Genomic DNA, 7,657 nt, shown 5'->3' with positions numbered 1-7,657 from the left:
GGGTTGGCAGGAGAGATTTGTCCAGGCGCGGGCTGGGGGTGGGGTGAGGGTGGGACCCAAGCAGGTTGGGGGGGCGACAAGAGAAGGGGACTTTTAATATCGATTGACCCGATGTGGGACAGGAGCGTGAGCTTGGGAGGTCGGGGTGGAATTTGGGATGCTTTTGGGCGATATGGATGATGAAGCTGGAATGGGATGGCTTTTAATGGGGGAGGGGACTGAATGAGGGTGATGGGTTTGGGGTTGGCTTGGAGCAGTTGACAGCTTGAAATCCAGCCTGGGTGCAAGGTGGGGAGATGATTTCAATAGACAGTGGGATTGCAGGGTTGGATAGGACCCTGGGGGAGGGGTGTTAATTCAGAAGGGTGGAAATTAGGATGGACCTAAGGCAGACTGAAGGAGGTGGTAGGGGCTGCGAGTAAGGGGCTTGGCATGGGTTGAGACCTGATCTTGAAGTGGGAGTTTGCCCTCTGGGGGTGGTGGAATTTCGAGAGACTTATGGAATAGCGTGGGTTAGGAGAGCAGAGGAGGTAGAATTTTTTTTTTTTTCTTTTCTGGAGAGTGCTTATGGAGATTGGAATAGGAGGTTGGTGGGGGTGGGACTTTCAGTGAGAGGAGTATGATGGTGAGCTGGCAGGAGGGGGGTAGATTAGAAGTTAGGCCCAAAATGAGCAGGCAGAGATTGAATTGGAGGGGGGCACAGGGGATCGGATTAGGGGTGATTTTAGAACTACTGGAAAAGGCACGGTGGCTCCCTGGGTGAGGGGTTGAGTCAGAGGGCTGAGAAGATGCTGGTGGGCTAGATACAGCGAAAGAATAGTGGCAGGTGGTACTCAAGGTTTGGGGCATGGTATCTTGAAGAAAATGTACCTTGGCCAAGGTGGCTGGAGGGAGTTTTGGAAAAGGAGTGTCTGAGATGAACTGGTAGGACTGGAGACATGCTTGCTGATGGTGAGATGGCAAAGAGACTGTTTAAGTGGGAAACCTGGAGTTGTAGGAATGGATGGGGCAGGGAGGATGGAGTCGGGAGGTGAGCAGGGCTGGGAAGAAGTGGGTTGGGTGATTCTAGTGAGGAAGGATTCTCATGTCCTCAGAGAGACACGAGAGGGTAAGGGGTTGTACTTAAATGGACAGCTTTGGAGTATGTGTTGGTTGGAGGGACAGTAATCAGAGGGGACTTTGCAGGGGACAGAGAATGTACATTAAAGACTTCCTTTCCTAGAGGATGTTTTAAGCTGTTAATTCGATCTTTTTGTTTCATTTATATTACTAGCATATTTGGAAGTAAATGAACCTGAAGGATAAAGTTAAGAGGGGCTTCAGTTAAAGTAGAATTAAGTGTGGGGGGGGGAGGGTGTTTTCTATTCATTTACCATAAAAAGAAAGTTTGAGGGAAAAAAACCTACTCCCAAACTAAAGGTGGAGAAGATAAATTTGGAATGTGATAGGTATCTTTCTATATGATGTCTCTGCTTGTTCCTTCCTACCCTTCCCTTGGTGCATTTAAAAATTAGTCCTGGAATTTGGAATTAAATAGATTTGATGAGTTTGAGTTATTTAAGGGAATATTTCTTGCTGGAGAACCCATAAATGAGACTGAAAAATATGAGGTGAATTTATTTCTTAGGCAAAGTGCATGTATGTAGAAAGAGCTTAGGCCTTTTTTTTCCCCTCTTAAAATTGATTGTCTGAAGACTCCATTTATTGGTGTCCTGGTTTACAAGGCAATTAGGCCCATCATTGTATTGCAGGCTAATAATCCTGAGATGAATCTTGGCACCACTGCTTTATGTAAACAGAGAGAAGACAGGAAATATGGAAATGACATAAATATTCATTGGTGAAATGGTTTGGTATTGATGGAGTTTTTCATCTGATTCTCTTTTGACATTACTTGATAAGACTTAAAATAATTGGACTATATTTCTATAGATTGAATTTTCTTCTAAAGGAATTCAGATGGTCAGAATTCTGTCTAATGTGGATAAAGCATATAGAATCGTATTTATCTTTTTTTAGGGGTTGGTGTTGATGTAGACACATTGCATTAACTGCAGAAACAATGTCTCCATCTATTCATCAGCAATTTTATTTAAAGCCTCATGTTATGCTCATTCTTATAGCAGAATGGTGGTGCTGGAACATAGAGAGGGGTGTGACTGGGGGAAACAGCGTTAGGGAAACAATTTTCTGCACTTAATTGCATTAACTATGTTATGTTAAACATGAAGTAGCTGTTGATTAGAGCTCAGACTGAGAAAACATGAGGAGGGATGTAAAGAGGATAAAACTGGCATCAACAGGATCAAAATGATTCTTTTTTTTCCCCAAGCTTTAGAGTTCAGCTTATAAACACATCATTTTCTTTGGCTTTCACAGATGAGCACGTAAAAATGCCCAATACTTAGAATCCTTTTTTTTTTTTGGTAGTTCCAAAATGGTGAGAATGATGGAAGATTTGACTTAACCTTGGGATTGAAAGCCTTTTGTTATAAGGAAGCTTTATTACAATAAAAACCAGGTTTGAGCAGTTACCTGTAATTCAGTGAGAGTGTAATCTAACTAATGCAAGCATTTCTCCTTATAACTTTACTCTGGGGTCCAGACATTGCTTTTGGGGATCTGCAGGCTTGAGCTAGAGGGGAGATATTTATGTTAAAACTCTAGGTTTTGAAAGCTCAAAATGGAAAGAAATCACCTGAGAGAAATGTCTTGGTGGATTTTTCCCCACTCACAGCTGTAGGCACCTGTGCAGTAGAAATGTATATAAAGTGTTTGATTCTTCTGATATTCTGGTCAGAAGGAAAGAGCAGATGGAGGTCCTGATAGGCCTCTTGGTAGAATGAATAATCTGTGAATTTATGAGTGGAGAGTCCTGGGTTCAAATCCCCATTCCACCCGTTGATAGCTGAGTGATTGATTTCAGCAAAGTCATTAAAAACCTCCATACTTAGTGGTAATGGTTGCACAACATTGTGAATGTACTTCTCCTGAATTGCACACTTAAATATGGTTAAAATAGTAAAAACAAACAAAAACTTTTATATTTGGCAATACTGTCAGGGGAAACAAATCAGTTCATGTCCTGAAATAACTTTATGCTTTGAAAACACTGTACATATATGAACTATTCACTACTTATTTACTTATTACCTGCTGAGTGCCAGGGGAAATAATAATGAACAGAAAACAGTTGTGAAGGAGTTGTAATGGTTGGGAAAGATAGATGATTTAAATATGGTGAGAAGGGAGCCTGGCTGTTTCAGTTGGATGAGTACCCAATGCTTCGTTTCGGCTCACTTCATGACCTCCTGGTTTATGGGGTTGAGCCCCGCACTGGGCACTGCGTTGACAGCACGGAGTTTGCTTGGAATTCTCTCTCTCCCCCTCTACCCCTCCTGCTTGTGTTCTTTCTCTCAAAATAAGTGATCTTAAATATAGTGAGAAAAGTGAGGCATAACTTGGTGTGGTTAAAGATGTGGCTTCTGAAGTGAGTCCACCATATACTGCTAGCTGTGTGACCTTGGGCACAATGGTCTTATCTGTAAAGTGGGCATAAGAGAACTCATTTTAATTTCATCTTGTTGTGTTGAGGATTAAACAAAATAGTCCGTGGAAAATATTTAACAGTGGGTCAATTACATAGTAGTATTAAAAAAATTAATTGTTGCCGTTATTATGAGACAAGAAGACACTAGAATGTAAATTAGCCTTGTGTCACCTACCATTGAGTTCTTGGCCTTATGATGTTCTATAATTTATTAAAGAGGGATTACTTTGTATTATCTCACAGTTTATCCGACTTTTTACATGTTTGTACTGTAGTCTAGGAACTTTAATCAGTAAAGTGCTAAACATTTGTTAGGTGTAGCTCCCTCATCTATAAAATAAGAAGAAAAACTGCTCGGAGGGTTTAAATGACTTGTTTAAGGTCACAGTAAGTGGAAAAGTCTGGGTTACAGCCCCCAAGTTTTGATTTCCCAACACTGTTTGTATCTTCTTTTTAAATTGCAGAATAAATTGTATGTATAAAGGTGCATGTAATATACATGTTTATTTTAAAGTATAACAAATTGAAGACCTATCTTTTTCCTACTCAGCTTAAAAAGGAAATTTCTAGTACCTCTAACGCCTTTTGTTATTCCCTGCCTGATTGAATCTCTCTCTTTCTCCATTCCTCATAAGTAACTGCTTTCCTGAATTTTGTGTGAATCCTTCCCTTTCTTGTCTTTATAGTTTCACCAAACAAGTGCATATCCTAAACTACTTTTTTACTGTGGCAATTTTATATAAATAGAATCATAGTGTAAGTATTCTTCTCTGGCTTTATCCTTATAATTCTTATTTTTTCCCCTGCCATTAAAATAACATGCATGGGGTAGAAATTGGAAATTATGAAAAGTAAAAGGAAGCAAAGTTATTGTCTATAATCCCATTATTTAGCTACACTTTTTATTTATACATATATATAAGTATATATATACCTCAGTAGATACACATGTGCACACACACACACACACACACACACACACACGGTAGTCTAGATAGCAAGAAGCCAGTGTGTATTTATGGCTGATGAGATTATCCAGATGTGGATCAATCATACTTGGAAATAGGAATGGAGGGGGTACGAGCAGCCTTTGTGAGCTTTGAAACAGTACTTTCTTAAAGCTTTTTCCTCATTGGCAGTTCTTTATTTATTAGATACCAACTTAGAACTTCATTTCATGTTTTGATAGGTCCCTTCATTCTTCTAGTCAGAATTTTTGTACATCTTTATTTTGCAGAAAGTCTGCCTAATACGTTGATCCTTTCCTGGTTGTACAGGAGGGTCTGTCACCTGATGTACAGAAAGTACCACGGATAGGAAGTCCTCAGTTATACATATCAGAATTTAGCAACCTAGACACCAAGGATTTTTTTGTCTAAGAGATGTGAAATCCAAATTCATTAATAATCTTTTGGAGCTTCAGTTTACTTATCTGTAAAATGGGTCTCAAATGAGATAATAAATGTGAAAATACTTTTTAAACTGGAAAGGATTATATAAATGTTAGGGTTTTTGCCATTCTGGTTTACAAAATTGAAATCCCCATGCAGAGGTAAAAAGCTTTGTCATATTTGTTTATTGCTTTTCTGAAGGGTTCCTCTTGGAGGAAGAAGTATATGGATAGTAAACAATTTCTACCTTGAAACTTGAGGATTGTTGGATATAGTCGGACAGAGAGTGTGTTAGAGGGCTTCCTCCTAGTGAATTTATGAGACTTGTTCCCACAGTAACTGTGCTGGTTAGCTCAAAATGAAACAATTGAGGCTATATTGAAGTGAAGAATGAAGTATACAATGTTGGCTCTTTATTATTCTGACAAAACTGTTTTCCACCTGTAATTTAGAACCAAAACAGAGTAGAAGTGAGATAAATTATGTGCGCATATCTAAAAGGGAGATAATACGCCATTGTTGATTTGTTGTGTGGGTTAAATGAGATAAAAAGGACAACCTGGAATACTGACAGGCACATATATAATTGGTGCCTAATATGGCAGCCATGACTACTATTATTTTTATTTTACTTATGAATTGTTTAGAGCAAATTTTTCCTCTATGCTGTTCTTTTGTTATTTAGTATTTTCCTAGACTGTATCTCCTCACACTCATTTTGCATTTGGAATAGAAATTTATGTAATATTATGATAAGTAAAGCAAAACAAAGAACATAAATTCACAATTGCAACACATTCCAAGGCCAAAGAGCTAGTGGTCTTGTCTGTTTCAGATATGTTTAAGACATTTGTTCAACAAATACAGGGGTACTTGTGTGTCGCAGTGTCTGACTCTTGGTTTCGGCTTAGGTCATGATCTCGTTCATGGGATGGAGCCTGACGTCTGGCCCCTGGCTGACAAATGTGTAGCCTGCTTGGGATTCATTCTCTTTCTCTTTCTCTCTCTCTCAAAATAAATAAACTTTGAAAAACAAACCCAAATACATATTGAGTGATTATTAGATGGCAGTGAGTGAGGGCTGTAAGTATAGGATACAAAAGTTAAAATTTCTGGGGTGCCTGGGGGGCTCAGTCGGTTAAGCATCTGACTTCGGCTCAGGTCATGATCTCACGGTTTGTGGGTTCAAGCCCTGAGTCGGGCTCTGTGCTGACAGCTCAGAGCCTGGAGCCTGCTTCAGATTCTGTGTCTCCCTCTCTCTCACTGCTTCTCTCCTGAAAAAGAATTTTTAAAAAAGTGAAAATTTTCTGCCCTTAAGGAGTTTATAGTTGATACATTTGGGAGACAGACATGCCACACATGGCCATAGCATGGTAGGAGAAATGCTACAGTGGGAGCATGAACAAGGGGCATGGGGAGGATGGAGGTTGGTGTGACTTGACCTGCCTAGGGGAACTGGCAAGGGACGGCTGCTTGGAGGAGTTAATGCTTGAGCTGAGACCTGAAGGAGATGTGGATGTGTTGTGGAAGGAGAGCTTAAAAATGGTTCACAATGTCAATAACACAGTCTTCCTTGATTGTTCCCTCCCAGTGTTCTTGGAGGCCTTTGTCTGTACCTCTTTTTAAGGCCTTTCTAGCATGTATAGCTACTGTAAGACCAAATAAGCAAATCCCCAAACATACTGTACTGTCTTGCTCATGTTCTTTTGATATGCTATGCCTCTTACCTGACATGTCCTCTCCTACTGAATTTCTTAATTTTTACTTATTAATCAACACGATTAGTGGTTTTTTGCTCTTCTCAGTTGTTGAGCTGGAAAAGATTTTTGAAGCGATGGAAACTAGCTGATAATAAGATGAAATCTTTATTGTTTTTGCTTTCTCAGTAAATGTTGGTATTCCTTAGGAATGGCTCCTTGGCTTACTGGACTTTCTAAGATTCTTTCCTTAAGGAGTTTTGCCCACTCTGTTGGTTTAAACTGCTACCTATATGCTGAAATATCTCCAGCGCGGAGCTGTCTCATGAGTTCCAGACTTGTAAATCTCACTAGCTGCTGCCCATCTACATATATCATTTAGATTTTCTTCAGTAGATCCAAAACAGAACTCCTTTTCCCCATCTACTTCTAACCTCTTCCATTCTGTACCCCCTCCCACACAAAAAGTTAAAATCATCTCTTCCTGTAGTTTTTTAATAAATGCACTACCATATATCCAGTCACACTGGGTAATGAATCTGTGCCATTCATAAATCTTTTCTCTTTCCCTTTTTTAAAATTTTATTTATTTATAAAAGTTTATTTATTTATTTTGAGACAGAGACAGTGCGAGTAGGGGAGGGGCAGAGAGAGAGAGGAGAGAGAATCCCAAGCAGGCTCCCTGCTGCCAGTGCAGAACCCAATGTGCGCTTAAACCCACAAAGCTGCAAGATCATGACCTGAGCTGAAACCAAGAGTCAGACACTTAACTGGCTGAGCTACCAAGGTGCCTCTCTCTCTCTCTCTCTCTCTCTCTTTCTCTTTCTCTCTATCTCTCTTTCTTTCTTCTTTCTTTCTTTTTAATTTTAATTCCAGTATAGCTAACATACAGTGTTACATTAGTTTCAGGTGTACAAGACAGTGATTCAGCTATTTGGTATGTTACTCAGTGCTCATCACTGAGGACTCTTTTAAAAAAATTTTTAATGTTTATTTTTGAGAGAGACAGAGACAAAGTG

General features: G+C 39.6%; 1 protein-coding gene across 2 annotated transcripts in view; it reads left to right on the top strand.

The window, feature by feature from the left end:
• FAM168A (family with sequence similarity 168 member A) overlaps positions 1-7,657 on the top strand; it is a 235,030-nt gene that overhangs the window by 37,164 nt on the left and 190,209 nt on the right. The gene's annotated exons all lie outside the window — the stretch shown is intronic.

Source organism: Suricata suricatta, chromosome 11 (genome assembly GCF_006229205.1).
Source record: "Suricata suricatta isolate VVHF042 chromosome 11, meerkat_22Aug2017_6uvM2_HiC, whole genome shotgun sequence".
In the NCBI taxonomy this organism is placed as follows: Eukaryota; Metazoa; Chordata; class Mammalia; order Carnivora; family Herpestidae; genus Suricata; species Suricata suricatta.
Note: the sequence above shows the minus strand (reverse complement) of the source record. Positions and strands in the feature narration are given on the sequence as shown.